The 18,020-nt window shown below is 45.0% G+C and overlaps 1 pseudogene; it reads right to left on the bottom strand.

Annotated features, from left to right (window-relative positions):
- Positions 1-1,167: 1,167 nt before the first annotated feature.
- Positions 1,168-2,428, bottom strand: LOC139355325 (tubulin beta-8 chain-like; annotated as a pseudogene).
- Positions 2,429-18,020: the final 15,592 nt, after the last annotated feature.

The following is an 18,020-nucleotide window of genomic DNA, read 5'->3' as shown; positions in this document are numbered from 1 at the left end:
TAGAAAACTGGGTCTTGCTGCATGCTGCCCGGCACCCAGCTCACACACACACACCTCTTATTTGACAACTTCCCCAAAGCAGGCTTTGAAGTCCAGGCTCCCCGAGAAGCCTGGGGAGGAGACTTTGCCAGGCTAAAGGACCTATCCCCACAAGTCTCATCCTGACAATCTTGGGTTATTTTTGCCCTGAAGTTTTGGAGAGGGGGACAGGGAGACACAGACAGTACGCAGTAGCCACCTTTCCAGAGAGCCCCAGCCCTCCAGACTGGGCAGGTCAGACCTCCACTCGGGCGTTTCTCTCACTGGCTGCCAGTTGGGGGAAGCAGCATTGTGAGCACCTGCCCGTCTCCCCAGGTCCTGTTCAGAAACCCCATCTGTGCCTCTGGAGAGACTGCCCCGAGCACACAGGCCCAGCAACCACCATCTATGGCCCCCAGGACCTAATCCCCTTCTACATAGGGGTCAGTGCATGTGAGTATACGCTGGGCTTGATTCCTGCCCACTAGTCCCTGCCAGATATCCCACGCCCACCTCAAGAGAATGAGGCCACACAAACACACCCAGGCCGTCATGGTGATGGAGCGGCTGGGGTCCTGCTTGCCCACCCTTCATTGCTGGTTCAGAGCCTGACCACATTTCTATGCTGGGATGGGACTTTGGGGACATTGCCCACCAGGATCATGGACCACTTTTACAGTTGCAGAAACAGAGGGCCAGCTGGTCCCCTAGAAGTCTGGAACATGGGATAAAGGCCAAGGCTTGCCTTCAGGACCAGGTTTTCCACTACGCAGCCACCCAAAGGCCCAGGGCATCCCCAAGTTCCTATGAAGCCTGCCTGCCATGTCCACAGCCCATGCAGACCCCTCCTGGAGTCACTGGAATGCTTGTTCCTGGGCGTGTGATAAACCTAGACAGCTTCAGCCTTGCAGGACAACCATGCGCACCTGGCAGCAGTAGCCGGAGAGGGGCCCATAGAAAGAAGTTGGAGATGAAACCCGATGCCATAAGAATACTTTATTAGGCAAAATCATGTACTATGAAAATGCTTTGAAATGCAACAGGAGGAGAGGTGAAGACACAAACGAACAAGTGCGTAGTGACACATGGCAGTCAGAACACAGTAAAGAATCCACACTGCTTCCCCCCTTTACCTAGAAAAGGAAAGTTCTAGGCCGCCTCCTCCTCCTCCTCCTCCTCCGCCTCCGCCTCCGCCTCCGCCGCCGCCATCCTGACGCTGTTGATACTCAGACACTAGGTCGTTCACGTTGATCTTGGCCTGGGTAAATTCCATCTCATCCATCCCTTCACCCGTGTACCAGTGGAGGAAGATCTTGCACCAGTACATTGCTGTAAACTGCTCTGAGACACGCTTGAAGGGTTCCTGGACGGCCGTGTTGTTCCCAATGAAGATGGCTCACATGTCTAGCCCCCAGGGTGGGATGTCACAGCTGTTTTGACGTTGTCGGGGAGCCAGTCAGTGAAGTCCCTGCTATTTTTATTTTTGAGGTGGAACATTTGTTCATCCACCTCCCTCATGGGCATAGGACCCTTGAAAATGGCAGCCGCTGTTAGGTAGTTGCCATGATGGGGGTTGCACATGGCCATCATATTCTAGCATCAAACATCTGCTGGGTAAGCTCAGCCACGGACAGGGCCGGGTACTGCTGGCTGCCCTGGCTGGTCAGAGGGGCAAAGCTAGGCAGGAAGAAATGCAGCTGGGGAAACGGGACCATGTTCACGGCCAGCTTCCGCAGGTCAGCATTCAGCTGGCCTGGGAAGCGCAGGCACGTGGTGACCCCGCTCATGGTGGCAGACACCAGGTGGTTCAGGTCACCGTAGGTGGGCGTGGGCAGTTTCAGGGTCCTGAAACAGATGTCGTATAACGCTTCGTTGTCTATACAGAAGGTCTCATCCGCATTTTCTATGAGCTGGTGGACCAAGAGGGTGGCGTTGTAGGGCTCCACCACCGTGTCTGACACCCTGGGCGAGGGCAGGATGCTGAATGTGTTTATGATCCTGTCTGGGTACTCCTCCCGGATCTTACTGAGCAGAAGGGAACCCATCCCAGACCCTGTCCCCCCACCCAGGGAGTGGGTCAGCTGGAAACCCTGCAGGCAGTCACAGCTCTCAGCCTCCTTCCTCACAACATCCAGCACCGAGTCCACCAGCTCCGCGCCTTCTGTGTAGTGCCCCCTGGCCCAGTTGTTTCCGGCCCCACTCTGACCTGTAAGACAGTACAGCCAGTCACTCGATGGCCAGGTATACGGTCATCAGTGGTCACCATAATGCAAAAAGGGCCAAGTGTCATGTGAGATGAACACACGGTTCTCCCTACAGGTGGAGCAAATGAAATTCCCTCCCCCAGAGTTACAGGGCAGCAGCCTCCCCTGTTAGAAATTAAGTCAGGAGTCAAACCTGAGACAGGCTGACAGACCTTGCTGCAGGTGGCTCCTGCCCATTTTCAGGGAAGGCAGTAGCCACAGCCCCAGCTCAGCTCCCTGCAGGGAGTTCACATCAGTAGCTCTTCACCTTGAGGAGACACCTGGGCCTTCCTCCCAAAGCCCGTTCAGGAGGCAGATGGAGCGACCGGGATGATAGGAGGGTGTTCAGGGACCCTGGCTCTACAGTTCCCACGGCGACGACCTTGGGGCACTCCTAGATTTTGAGCGGCTGAGGAACCTCACCCCAGTCCTCGCCCACAGCTCACCAAAGATGAAGTTGTCCGGCCTGAAGATCTGCCCGAAGGGCCCCGAGCGCACAGAGTCCAGGGTGCCCGGCTCCAGATCCACCAGCACAGCGCGGGGCACGTACCTGCCACCCGAGAGGGGCGGGAGGGCATGAGCGAGGGGAGGGCCGCGTTCCCAGGAGGGCGGTGGGGAAGGTCGGGGCTCTCACCGCAGGCCTCCTTGTAGTACAAGTCGATGCGCTCCAGCTGCCCATGGATGTCCCCTTGATAGGTGCCGGTGGAGTCGATGGCGTGTTCATCAGAGATCGTCTCCCAGAACTGCGAGACGGGAGGGGCCGGACAGGCCAGGGCTGAGCCACGGGGGCGCCCCAGCTCCTCTCCTACCCCCACCCCCATCCTTAGGCCGCCGCGTCCCTGGGGCCCACCCCGGCCGCCTCGCCAGCCGCCCAGTCCCACCGCGTCCCCGGCAGGGACCTGCCCCCGTCCCCACCACTGCCAACATCTTCCCTGGCCACCCGGAGGCCTGAGCTGGGCCCTCAGAGCCCCGGCTGCCAACCTTGGCGCCGATCTGGTTCCCGCACTGCCCGGCCTGCGTGAGCACGATCTCTCTCAAGGCTAAGGCGGGATCAGGGCGGCAGGAGAGACGCGAGGAGGAGCAGATGCGCAGTGACCCAGCCCGCCCTCCACCAAGGCTGAAATAGCCCCGCGCCCACCTCCCCCAGCCTCGCATCGGGCTCCCAGAATAAGCAACAGCTTTACTTGCACACAGGTGTACCCACCTGTGCATCCCTTGGCGTTGAACGTCTGTTGGGGAGCTCAGGTGTCCCTGCTGTGGTCCTTTCCACGTTGGGGAAAGCTGGTCAGCTGGAGAACTTCCTCCCACGTCTTTACTAAGACTAAATCCCTAGCTGACCCGAAACTGAATTTTCCTCCCATGTGGGAGGGGAGGACTCTAGTTTCCATACTCACAGAGTGCCTTGCACCTGCCCTAGATTGAGGACATATTTTTGTAATTGATGAGTGCTTTCCTCTATTAGGAGACCTGTGGTTAGGAAAAGCCTTCTGTATGTTAACTCGACAGGACTTCATTATAAGTTTGACTTTGGAGCAGTTCAAACCCGCAGTAAGCTATGGGTGTTAGAGACAGTCAGGCCTCTGATTTAGCTAGAGTCTTCTTTAGAGTAGGACTAGCCCTTTCCCCTTTCAGAGGACCGTGGTCTCCATGCAGAGTGAAGGTCGTATTGGATTCTTCAAGCTGAGGATAGGTGTTGGGATACGCCTGCTGTGAAAGATGGGCCCTTGTCACTTTGCAGGTTTTTAGATGACCCAAACTGAGGAGTTATTTCTTCTGGTAAACATTTTCAGATGGGGTGGGGAATGCCTCGATCTGACCAGTGAAGGTATCAGTGAGCATTAGCAAATATTTGAATCTCCTGCAGAAAGGCATCTGAGTACATTAGAGTTGCCAGTTCTCACCTGGATGTTGGGCAGGTTTAACTGGAGAAGGGGAAAATTGCTGGCCGTTTAGGTCATGTCAGGCACAGAGCATGCAGGTGTCAGCTGATTGATTCTGTGTGGATTGTTTTTCTTGGAGTGGGGGTCTTGTCTTGGTGTCCCTTCATGGTGTTGCTGAAAGATGTTGCTGGAAAAGAGGGTCCTGATACAGACCACAAAGTAGGATTCTTAGATCTTGTGCAGGAAAAAATTTGAGGTGAGTCTGCACAATGAAAGAAGCAAGTTTATTAGAAATGACTTCATGACAGAGTTGGACATCCTCAGAAAACAAGAGCAGGAATGTACTGTCTTTTGTTAGTGTCTCTACTTGTAAGTAACTATAAAGAGAAAGAGTTATAATTAAACTTGGAAGGTGCAGATGTACTCACTAAAGTCAGGGGCTATTTGTTTTAACAATGACCGTTAACCCGTCGACCTAAGCTAGCTCATTAATATTAATCCTTACCAAAAAAAATGCTGCACTCTTAGGACATTTATGCACTTTTCAGACTTGGTGAAAGATGTCTCATATGGCCACAAATATTCTGCAATTGTAATTTGTGGCTAGCTAAAAAAATGTGGCTATTTTCAGACCATAAGTATTAACCTTCTAGATGCCTTGTGAGTACCTATGTATTTATTTATTATTATTTTGAGACAGAGTCTTGCTCTGTTGCCCAGGCTGGAGTGCAGTGCACCAGCTTGGCTCATTGAAACCTCCGCCTCCTGGGTTCAAGTAATTCTCCTGCCTCAGCTTCCCAGGTAGCTGCGATTACAGGCATGAATCACCACACCCAGCTAATTTTTGTGTCTTTAGTAGAGATGGGCTGGTCTCTACTAAACCCTGTTTAGTTTGGGGAAAGCTGGTCAGCTGGAGAACTTCCTCCCATGTCTTTACTAAGACTAAATCCTTAGCTGACCGGAAACTGAATTTTCCTCCCATGTGGGAGGGGAGGACTCTAGTTTCCATACTCACAAAGTGCCTTGCACCTGCCCTAGATTGAGGACATATTTTTGTAATTGATGAGTGCTTTCCTCTATTAGGAGATCTGTGGTTAGGAAAGGCTGTTTGCTGGGCTGGTCTCAAACCCCTGACAACAAGCAATCTGCCCACCTTGGCTTCCCAAATTGCTGGGATTACAGGCATGAGCCACCGCTCCCAGCCACAATGAGGTTTTTAAATAATTCAAACTGATTTCCTGCTGTTGAGCAGGGAGCTGAGCAAATTCAACAGATCGTGGGCCTAAAGTAGGAGAAGACTGAGGACAAACTCTAGAACACATGTGATTAAATTAATTACAATTGAAACCAAATCAAATTTAATGAGGCTGTACCTCTTCGTTTCAAGATATTTTCCCCCATTTTGAAATGTGGTGTTATTCAGTGGAAAAGAAAAATAGTGTTTATCTCCAGAGTAAAGAACAGGGTTCCCTGCAGGGATTGATTGACTGAGAGTTATGGCTCAGGATTAAAAATCCTTTTTTCCATGAATAAACTAAAAATTATTTTCTAAGCTCCTATTGACCAAATGGACTCCTCCTCTTGGATAAGGACATTCCAAAGTTAACCTGAAAATCTGGTTCAAGTCGTGGGTCACACATTCCTCATTATACTCTCCTCCCTTTGGTTTTAATTTTAATTTCAGTTTTTAATTTATTTTTGTGAGTACATAGTTGGTGTATATATTTATGGGGGTACATGACATACTTTGATACAGGCATGCAGTGAGTAATACATAATAAAAAATGGGGTATCCACCCTCTCAAGCATTTATAGCTTGTGTTATAAACAATCCAATTAGACTCTTTTAGGTTTTTAAAATGTAAGTTAAATTATTTTTTACTATAATCACTCTGTTGTGCTATCAAATACTGTCTTATTCATTCTTTCTGACCATTTTATTTTACCCATTTAGCATCCCCACTATCCCTCTGTTCCCTCATTGCCCTTTCCAGCCTCTGGTAACCATCCTTATACTCTCTATCTCTATGACACCAATTGTTTTGAATTTTAGCATCCACGAATAAGTGAGAACATGTGACATTTGTCTTTCTGTGCCTGACTTATTTCACTTAACATAAAGACTTTCAGTTGCATTTATGTTATTGCAAATGGCAGACTCTCATTCTTTCTTATAGCTGAATAGTACTCCATTGGGTATATGTACCACTTTTTCTCTATCAACAGTCATCTGTTGACAGACATTTAGGTTCCTTCCAAATCTTGGCTATTATAAACCCTGCTGTAGCAAGCATGAGAGTGCCAATATGTCTTTGATTTACAATATGTCTTTGAATTTATCTCTCTTAGGCATATACTGAACAGTGGGATTCCTGGACCATATAGTGGCTCTATTTTTAGTTAAATCAGGAACATCCAAACTGTCCTTAACTGTGCTCCCAACAACAGTGTACAAGGGTTCCCTTCACTCCACATACTCACCAGCATTTGTTTTTGACTGACTTCTGGATAAAAGCCACCTTAACTGGGGTGAAATGATGTCTCATTTGGGGTTTGATTTGCATTTCTGTGATGATCAGTGATGTGAAGCACCTTTTCATTTGCCTGTTTGACATTTGTATGTCTTCTTTTCATAAATGTCTATTTAAATTATTTGTCCACTCTTTAATTGGATTATTACATTTTTTCTACAGAATTTTTGGAACTCAATATATTGTAGTGTATTAGTCTGTTTCTGTACTGCTATAAAAATTACCCGAGACTGGGTTATCTATTTACTGAGATGAAGTCTTGATCTGTTGCCCAGGCTGAAGTGCAGTGGGGCAATCTCGGCTCACCTCCACTTCCTGGTTCAAGCAATTCTCTGCCTCAGCCTCCTGAGTAGCTGGGATTACAGGCACCTGCCACCATGCCTGGCTAATTTTTGTATTTTTAGTAGAGATGGGGTTTCGCCATCTTGGTCAGGCTGGTCTTGAACTCCTGACCCTGTAACCCACCTGCCTTGGCTTCCCAAAGTGGTGAGATTACAGGCATGAGTTGCCGCACCTGGCAAGACTGGGTAATTTATAAAGGAAATGGGTTTAATTGACTCACAGTTCCACATGGCTGGGGAGGCCTCAGGAAACTTACAATCATGGCAGATGGGGAAGCAGGCACCTCTTCCATGACAGCAGGTGAGACAGCATGTGTGTGAAGCAAAGGGAGAAGAGCCCCTTATAAAACCATCTGATTTCATGAGAACTCACTCACTATCAGAAGAACAGCATGGGGGAAACTACCCCCATGATCCAATCACCTTCTACAGGTCTCTCCCTCAACACCTGGGGATTACAATTCAATATGAGATTTGGGTGGGGACACAAAGCCTAACCATATCAATGTAGCTATTAATTGCTTTTCAGATGGATAATTTACATCTGTGGATATTCTCTTCATTTTGTTTATTGTTCCCTTCACTTTAAAAAGGCTTTCTGACTTGCTGTAATCCCGTTTGTCCATGTTTTTTTTGGTTATCTGTGCTTATGGGGCATTATTTAAGAAATTTTTGCCCAAACCAATGCCCTAAAGAGTTTCCCCAATGTTTTCTTATAAAAGTTTGATAGTTTGAGGTGTTAGGTTTAAGTCTTTAATTCATTTTAATTTGATTTTTGTATGTGGCAAGAAATAGGGTTCTAGTTTTATTCTTCTGCCTATGGCTTGCCAGTTTTCCCAGCCCATTTATTACAAAAACTGTCTTATTTTTTATTGTATGTTCTTGGCACTTTTGTTGAAAATAAGTTTAGTTTAGCTGTATGAGTTTGTTTCTAAGGTCTCTATTTTGTTCCATTTGTCATTATGTCTGTTTTTATGCTAGTGTCATGCTGTTTTAATTAGTATAACTTAGTAGTATAATTTAAAACCAGGTAATGGAATTCCTCCAGTTTTGTTTTATATACTCAGCATAGCTTTGACTATTAGGGTGTTTTGTTCCATCTAAATTTTTTTTTTTCTATTTCTGTGAGGAATGTCTTTTTTTTTTTTTTTTTTTTTGATGGAGTCTCACTCTGTCACCTAGACTGGAGTGCAGTGGTTCGATCTTGGCTCACCACAAGCTCCGCCTCCCGGGTTCACGCCATTCTCCTGCCTCAGCCTCCTGAGTAGCTGGGATTACAGGCACCTGCCACCAAGCCTGGCTAATTTTTTTGTATTTTTAGTAGAGATGGGGTTTCACCAAGTTGGTCAGGCTGGTCTTGAACTCTTGACCTCGTGATCCACTGACCTCGGGCTCCCAAAGTGTTGGGATTACAGGCATGAGCCACTGCCCTTGGCCTGTTATTTTGATAGAGATGGCATGAAATGTATAGATTGCTTTGGATTGTATGGACATTTTTTAAAAATACTGATTCTTCCAATCTGTGAACATAAAAACATCTTTCCAATTTTTGGGTCCTCTTTCATTTCTTTTATCAGTGTTTTACAGTTTTAATTGTTGAGAACTTTTATTTCTTTGGTAAATTTCCACACATTTTGTTTTATCTGTGGCTATTGCAAATAGTATTACATTTTTGAATTCTTTTTCAATTTGTTGACTGTTGGCATACAGAAATCCTACCGATTTATATGTGTTGATTTTGTATTCTGTAAATTTATTCAAGTTATTACTTCTGATAGTTTTTTGGTGGATATATTAGGCCATCCTCACATTGCTATAAAAATAATTGGTGACTGGTTAATTTATAAAGGAAATTGGTTTAACTGGCTCATGGTTCTACAGGCTGTACAGAAAGCATAGCACTGGCGTCTGCTTCTGGTGAAGCCTCTGACAACTGACAATCAAGGTGGAAAATAAATCTGGTGCTTGCACATCCCATGGTAAGTGCGAGGGCAGGGGGGAAGTGCTACACACTTGTTGATAACCAGCTCTCATGAAAACTTACTATTGTGAGAATGGCAGCAAAGGAAATGATGCCAAACTGTTCATGGAAATCCTGCCCTTATGATTCAATCACCTCCCCACTAGGCCCACTTCCAACAATGAGGATTACATTTCAATGTAAGATTTTGGTGGGAACACACACCCAAACCATATCACTTTGCCCCTGGTCATTCCAAATCTCATATCCTTCTCATATTTCAAAATACAATCATGACTTCCCAATAATCCCCAAAGTCTTAACTCATTTCAGCTTTAACTCAAAAGTCAAAAGTCTCATCTAAGACAAAGCTAGTTTCTTCCTCCTAATAAGCCTGTAAAATAAAAAACAAGTTAGGTACTTCCAAGATACAAATGGGGCAGAGGCATTGGGTAAATACTCCTATTCTAAAAGGAAGAAATTGGCCAAAAGAAAGGGGCCACAGGACCCATGAAAGTCTGAAACCCAGAAGGGCAGTTATTGAATTGTAAGGCTCCAAAATAATTATTTTTGACTCTGTGTCCCATTTCCAGGGCACACTAATGCCTTGGGAAGTTCAATCTTGTGACTTTGCAGGGTTCAGCCCTCACAGCTGATCTCATGGGCTGGCATTGTGTGCCTCTGGCTGGTATTGTGTGCCTCTGGCTTTTCCAGGTGCAAGGTGCAAGCTGTATCTAGATCTACCATTCTGGGCCCTGGAGGACAGTGATTCTCTCCTCACAGATCTACTAGGCCATACCCCAGTGGGGAGCCTGCATGGGGACTGTCACCCCACATTTCTTTTCTCCATTGTTTTAGTAGAGGTTCTCCATGAGGGCTCCACCCCTGCAGCACGCTTCTGCCTGCACACCATGGCTTTTTCATACATCCTTTGAAATAAAGATGGAGGCTCCCAAGTCTCAACTCTTGCATTTTGTACTCTCCCAGGCCTAACACCACATGGAAGCTACCAAGGCTTATGGCTTGCACCCTCTGAAGCAGTGACTGGAGTTGTCCTGGGTCAATTTGACCTACACCTGAAGCTGAAGCAGTGGCCAGGATGCAGGGAGCTATATTCCAAGGTTACCCAAGACAGCAGGTCCTGGGCCTGATCCCAGAAACTATTCTCTTCTTTTAGGCCTCAGGGCCTGTGATGGGGGGCCGCCTTTTAAATTTCTAAAATGCCTTCAATTCCTCTTTCCCATTGTCTTGGCTATCAACACTTGCTTTTTTTAGGTTATGCAAATATCTCTAACAAGTGGTTGCTCCACAGCCTGCTTGAGTTCCTCTTTTATAAAAGCTTTTTATTTTTCAGCCACATGACTAGGCTGCAAAGTTTTCAAGCTTTTACACTATGCTTCCCTTGTAAGTATAAGTTACAACTTTTTTTTTTTTTTTTTTTTTTTTGCTAGAACATGTGAGCATAGGTTGTTAGAAGCAGCCAGGCCACATCTCAAATGCTTTGCTGCTTAGACATTTTTCCAACAGAAACCCTAAGTCATCAATTTCAAATTCAAACTTTTATATATCCCTAGGGCATGACAGAAATTCAGCCAACCACTTTGCTAAGACAAAATGCATGACCTTTGCTTCGGTCCTAATAAGTTTCTAATTTTCATCTGAGACCTTCTCAGCTCAGCCTTCTCTGTCCAGATCACTATCAGCATTTTGGTCACAGTCATTCAACCAGTCTCTAAGAAAATCTCAACTTTCCCTCATTTTTCTGTCGTCTTCTGAGTCCTACAAACTCTTCCAACCTCTGCTTCTTTACCAAATTACAAAGCTGATGCCACATTTTCAGGTAGTCTTATAAAAATTTTCCACTCCTTGGTGCCAATTTTCTGTATTAAGCTATTTTTGCATCATTTTTGCATCACTATAAATAACTGAGACTGGGTAATTTATTTTTTAGAAAGGAGGTTTAAGTGGCTCATGATTCTACAGGCTGTAGAGAAGGCATAGCACTGGCATGCACTTCTGGGGAGGCCTCTGGACGTTTACAGTCATGGCAGAAGTTGAAGCAGAATCTTGCACATCACAGGGCAAAAAGCAGGAGCAAAAAACAGAGGGGCAAGTTGTTACACACTTTTAAATAACCAGATCTTATAGGAACTCACTATCATGAGGATAGTACCAAATGGGATGGTGCTAAGCCATTTGTGAGTAATCCACCCCGATAGTTAAATCACCTTTCACCAGACTCACCTCCAACATTGAGAATTACATTTAAATATGAAATTTGGGAGGGGACACACATTCAAACCCTATCAGAGGAGTCTTTATGCTTTTTCAAATGTAAGATTATATATTGGCAAAAAAAGATAATTTTACTTCTTTTCCAATTGGGAGGCCTTTTATTGCTTTCTTTTGTCTGATTGCTCCAGACAGGACTTTCAGAATTACTGTGAGTAACAGTGGTAAGAGTGGACATTCTCGTCATCTTCCAGATTTTAGAGGAAAGGCTTTTAGTTCTTCCCCACTTAGTCTGATACTAGCTGTGGGTCTGTCATATAAGACTTTTATTATGTTGAGGCATGTTCATTCCATACCCAGTTTTCAAAGGGCTTTTATTATTAAAGATATTAAATTTTATCAAATAATTTTTTTTAGCACAATTCAAATGATTACATGAATTTTATCCTTTTTTTTTTTTTGAGACAAAGTCTCCCTCTGTCACCCAGGCTGGAGTGCAATGGCATGATCTCAACTCACTGCAACCTCTGCCTCCCGGGTTCAAGTGATTCTCCTGCTTCAGCCTCCCAAGTAGCTGGGATTACAGGCACCCACCACCATGCCTGGTTAATTTTTGTATTTTTAGTAGAGACAGGGTTTCGCCATGTTGGCCAGACTGGTTTCAAACTCCTGACCTCAGGTGATATGCCCACCTCGGCTTCCCAAAGTGCTGGGATTACAGGCATGAGCCACTGTGCCCAGCCCCTTCATTCTGTTTATGTGACTTGTCACATTGATTGATTTGTATGTTGAACCATCCTTTCATCCCTGGGATAAATCCCACTTGGTCATTATGAATTACCTATTTATGTATTGTTTAATTAAGTTTGCTAGGGTTTTTGCAAATTTTTGCACTAATATTTTCAGATATGGGCCTGTAGTTTGCTTTTTTAATGTGTCTTTGTCTGATTTTGATATCAGGGTAATACTAGCCTCAAAGAATGAGTTTGACCCTCCCCCCCCACAATAGGCCACGGTGTGTGATGTTCCCCTTCCTGTGTCCAAGTCTCATACTTCTGCCATTTTGTTATTGGTTTTCTGATTGATTTTTGTCCTCTCTTCCTTCTTTCCTTTCTTCCTGTCTTCCTTTTAGTAAGGGTGATTTCTCTTGTATTATAATCTAATTTCTTGCTTTTGACTTTTTGTACATCTGTGGTATACTTTTTTATTTCAAATTACCATGAGGCTTGAAAATAATTTAATACATTATTTTAGACTGTGGACAATTTAACACTGATTACATAAACAAAGAAACAAGCAAAACAACTAATAAAAACTACTTTATTGCCATTCTTTTAAAGTTTTTGTTGTTTCTCTTCATTCCCTATTTTACTGTCTATGTCTTGGAAATATGTTGTAGTTATTATTTTTTATTGGTTTGTTGTTTACTCTTTCTATTTGAGATTTTTGCACCCTATAATTACCAAGTTATAATATTCTGTATTTTTCCATGTGCTATTGCTAGTGAGTTCTGTACCTTCAGATGATTTCTTATTGCTCACTAACTTCTCTTCTTTTAGGTTAAGAAATCCCTTTAGCATTTCTTGTAGGACAGGTCTGGTGTTAATGAAATCCCTCAGTTTTTGTTTGTCGGGAAAAGTTCTTATTTCTCCGTCAAGTTTAAAGGACGTTTTTGCCAGATACATTATTCTAAATTTTTTTTTTTTCCTTCAGCTTTTTTAGTATGTCATGCCGCTCTCTCAGCCTGTAAATTTTCCCCTGAAAAGTCTGCTGTCAGATGTATTGGAGTTCCATCGAATGTTATTTGTGTCTCTTCTCTCGCTGCTTTTAGAATCATTTCTTTATCCTTAACCTTTGGGAGTTCAGTTAAGTGCCTTGAGATGGTCTTCTTTGGGTTAAATCTGCTTGATGTTCTGTAACTTTCTTTTACTTGAATGTTGATATCAAATGTTGAGGAATTGTTTAATATTATTTATTTAAATAAATGTTCAACTCTTATCCCTTTTTCTACCTCCTCTTTAAGGCCAATTAACTCTTAGATTTGCTATTTTAAGGCTATTTTTTAGATTCCATAGGCATGCTTTATTTTTTATTTTTTATTTTTTGTCTCCTCTGACTTTGTTTTTTTTTATTTTATTTTATTTAAAAATTTTTTTTTTTTTTGAGACAGAGTCTTGCTTTGTCGCACGGGCTGGAGTGCAGTGGCCAGATCTCAGCTCACTGCAAGCTCCACCTCCCAGGTTCACGCCATTCTCCTGCCTCAGCCTCCTGAGTAGCTGGGACTACAGGCGCCCGCCACCTTGCCTGGCTAGTTTTTTGTATTTTTAGTAGAGATGGGGTTTCACCGTATCAGCCAGGATGGTCTCGATCTCCTGACCTCGTGATCCGCCCGTCTCGGCCTCCCAAAGTGCTGGGATTACAGGCGTGAGCCACCGCGCCTGGCCGACTTTGTATTTTTAAATAGTCTGGCTTCAAGTTCACTAAATCTATCTTCTCCTTGATTAATTCTTTTAAGTAATTCTGATCCATTCTTCACTATGACAATAGCATTTTAACTTCAGAATTTCAGCTTTATTCTTTTTATTTCAATCTCATTGTTAAATTTATCTGATAGAATTTTGAATTCCTTCTCTGTGTTATATTGCATTTCTTTGAATTACCTCAACCAGCTATTTTGGATTTCCTGTATGAAAGGTCACATATCTCTGTTTTTCCAGGATTGGTCCCTGGTGCCTTATTCAGCTTGTTTGGTGAGGTCATGTTTTCCTGGATGGTCTTGATGCTTGTAGATGTTCATCTATATCTGGGCATTGAAGAGTTCAGTCTTTATTGTAGTCTTCACAGTCTGGGCTCGTGTGTGCTCATTATTTTTGGGAACACTTTCCAGGTATTCAAAGAGACTTGGGTCCGAAGCCCAATAACACAGTAGTTTATGCAAACACGAAGAGGTACTGCCTTGGTGGCCTCGGATTAGCATCAAGAAAAATTCTCTTGGCCAGGTGTGGTGGCCCACGCCTGTAATCCCAGCACTTTGGGAGGCCAAGGCGGGTGGGTCATCTGAGGCTGGGAGTTCGAGACCAACATGGAGAAACCCCGTCTCTACCAAAAATACAAAATTCGTCAGGCGTGGTGGTGCATGCCTGTAATCCCAGCTATTAGGGAGGCTGAGGCAGGAGAATTGCTTGAACCTGGGAGATGGAGGTTATGGTGAGCCAAGATCGCACCATTGTACTCCAGCCTGCGCAACAAGAGTGAAACTCCGTCTCAAAAAAAAAAAAAAGAAAACAAGAAAAACTCTCTTGATTCATCAAGTAGAGACTCTTGTTGTCTTCCCTTACTTTCTCTCAAACCAGCAGAGTCTCTCTTTCTGTGCTGAGGCATGGGAGCTGGGGCTGGGGTAACACAAGCACCTCTGTGGCCACCAGCACTGAGACTGTGCTGGTTCACACCTGACGTAGGCACAGAACTTGGTCTCACCCAAGGCCCACTGTAACCACTACTTGGCTACCATATCGGTTTACTCAAAGCCCTAGGACTCTGTGATTAGTAGATGGGAAAGCCAGCCAGGTCTGTGTCTCTGCCTTTAGGGCGGCAAGTTCCCCCAGCCATGAGTGGGTCCGTAGATGCTATCTGGGAGCCAGAGATTAAAGCACAGAATCTTCACAATTTACCTGCTCTTCTATTTTACTGTAGCTAACCTGGCACTTAGGGCATAAGACAAAGTATTTTCTACTCTTCCTTCCCCTGTCTGCAGGTAGAGGAGCCTCTCCTATGACTGCCAACACCACCGGCCCACGGTGGGGGTTCTGTCAAATCATCATCAATTTCTCCCTGAAAGCCCAAGGACTCTTTAGTTAGCTTGTGATAAATTCTGCAATGCCTGGAACTCGACCTTTGGCCCAGGGCGAGTGCAGAAATGCTGACCAAGCCCCCAGGCCTGGACTCAGGGACTCTAAGAATCTCCTTGGTCCTCTACCCCACTGTGGCTGAGCTGGTATATCAGGTGCAATACAGAGTTCCCTTTACCTTCCTCGCTGCTTTTCTCGAACAGAAGAAGTCTTTCACTGTAGCTACCACAGCTGGAAACGTGCTGGGTCACACCTGAAGTTGGCAGTTCTCAGAGCCCAGTGCCCATGTGTATTGCCTGGGTATCACTGTTTTTATTCTGGGTTCAGGGGTTCTTTAGTCAGTAGGTGAGGAATTCTGCCAGGTCTTTACTGACATGGCAGCACTGAGTTTAATGTTAAGTCCCCCAGTCACTGTGCTCTCCCTCTCCCAAATTCACAGGTTTCTCTGTGTTGTGTGGCTGCTGCTGGGTGGGGGCGTGGTGTTGTGAGCACTCCCTTAGCTGCTCTGGCTGCTGTCTCAGGAGGCCACATTCTCCCCACCCTCCACATTCCACTGTCTCGGAGCCCAGCTCGGAGTGTGACTTGCCTAATAATTGAAGTCCTTGTGGCCTAGACTGCCCCTTCAGTTCTCTTAAGGTCCAATAGGACGTCAACTCATGACGGCAAGGCTTGTAAAGACTCAGGCTCCCAACACTGAGATGAAAGATTTTCCTCCTGCTAGGGCCAGTCCAAGTGCTCCCTCTTTTGGCAGATGTCAGCTGAGTACAGTCTGGTTCTGCTTTTCTCTGTGACAGGGTAGTACTGAGTTTATTGCAAAGCCTCACGACCCTTGCTCTCCCTCTCCCAAACACACAGTCTGTGCACCATGTGGCCACTACTGGTGGTTGAAAAAGAGGTGGCATCCGTGCTTCTAGACTGTCGTTTGTTTGTCTTCTCCAATGTCTCCTTGAGTGACATGAAGTTAATGCCAGGTACTGGGATCATTCACCCAATTTTTGGTCCCTTTGACCGCTGCTTCTTGAATGTAGTGAATTGTGAAAATTTGGTGTTTTTTTGTGGGGGATGAGGGTGTAGGTTTCTATTCTGCCCCTTACTCTGTCTCTACCTTAAATTTTTTAGATTCAAGGAGTACGTTTTCAGGTTTTTTACGTGGATATATTGCGTGATGCTGAGTTATGTGGGATATTGTTGATCCCATCACCAAGGAAGTGAGCATATATTTTGGGATATAATTGATCCCATCACCAAGGTAGTGAGCATAGCACCTGTAGTTTCTCACCCCCTGCCCTCCTCCTTCCTTCCTTCATCCAGTAGTTCTCAATGTCTATTGCTGACATCTTTATATTCGTGAGTACCTCATGTTCAGATCCCGCTTACAGGCAAGAACACGTGGTATTTGGTTTTCTGTTCCTGTGTTAATTTCCTTAGGATAATGGCCTCCAGACGTATCCACAGTGCTGCACAGGACATGACTGTATTCTTTTTAACGTGTGCATAGTATCTTATGGTGTATGTGTGGCACATATTTCTATCCAGTTTATTGATTCACACACAAGTTAATTCCATGCCTTCCCTTTCGTGAATAGCAATATAATGAATATACAAGTGCATGTGGGGTTTCTTTTTGTAGAATTTTAAATTTTCTTTTGGATATATACTCAGTAATGGAATTGCTGGTTGAATGGCACTTCTGTTTTAAATTCTTTGAAAAATCTCCAAACTGCTTTTCACAGTGGCTGAACTAATTTACATTCTCACCAACAGTGTGTAAGCATTTCATTTTCTCTGAAGTCTAACCAGAATTTATTTTTTTACTTTTTAATAGTAGCCATTCTGACTAATATGAGATGGCATCTCACATTGATTTGCATTTCTCTGATGACAGTGATGTTGAACATGAGGAAAACAACCCCATGAAAACATTGACAAGGGACATAAGCAGACATTTCTCAAAAGAAGACGGGCCGGGCACAGTGGCTCACGCCTGTAATCCCAGCACTTTGGGAGGCCGAGACGGGCAGATCACGAGGTCAGAAGATCGAGACCATCCTGGCCAACACGGTGAAACCCCGTCTCTACTAAAAATACAAAAATTAGCTGGGCGTGGTGGCAGGCGCCTATAGTCCCAGCTACTTGGGAGGCTGAGGCAGGAGAATCGCTTGAACCCGGGAGGTGGAAGTTGCAGTGAGCTGAGATCGGGCCACTGCACTCCAGCCTGGGTGACAGAGTGAGACTCCATCTTAAAAAAAAAAAAAAAAAAATTAAAAAAAAAAAAAAATAAGAGGGCCTGGTGCAGTGGCTCATGCTTGTAATCCCAGCACTTTGGGAGGCCAAGGTGGGCGGATCATCTGAGGTCAGGAGTTTGAGACCAGCCTGGCCAACATGGTGAGACCGTCTCTACAAAAATACAAAAATTAGCCAGGCGCAGTGGTGGGCACCTGTAGTCCCAGCTACTTGGGAGGCTGAGGCAGGAAAATCACTAGAACCTGGGAGGTGAAGATTGCAGTGAGCCGAGATTGCGCCACTGCACTCCAGCCTGGGCGACAGAGTGAGACTCTGTCCCCAAAAGAAAAAAAAGAAAGAAAGAAAAATGAAAAGAGGTTAATTGGCTCAGGGTTGTGCAGATTGTACAGGAAGCATTGCAGCTTCTGCTCGTGGGGACGCCTTAGGGAGCTTCAATCATGGCTGAAGGCAAAGGAGGAGCAGAAGCATGGGGGAAGGTGCTGCCCACTTTTAAACCACCACAGATCTCGTGTGAACTGTATCATGAGAATAGCACCAACATGGATGGTACTAAACCATTCATGAGAAATCACCGCTGTGATCCAATCACCTCCTACCAGGCCCCACCTCCAACACTAGAGATTATAATTAGACATGAGGTTTGGTCAGGAACACAGACCCAAACCACGTCAGTGATCCACAAAGGTTGCCTTTGGTTTCGTTTTTCTTTTTTTTGAGATGGAG

The sequence above is a fragment of the Macaca nemestrina genome, chromosome 11 (genome assembly GCF_043159975.1).
Source record: "Macaca nemestrina isolate mMacNem1 chromosome 11, mMacNem.hap1, whole genome shotgun sequence".
NCBI lineage: Eukaryota > Metazoa > Chordata > Mammalia > Primates > Cercopithecidae > Macaca > Macaca nemestrina.
The sequence above is the reverse complement of the archived record's forward strand: the minus strand, read 5'-3'. Positions and strand labels throughout refer to the sequence as shown.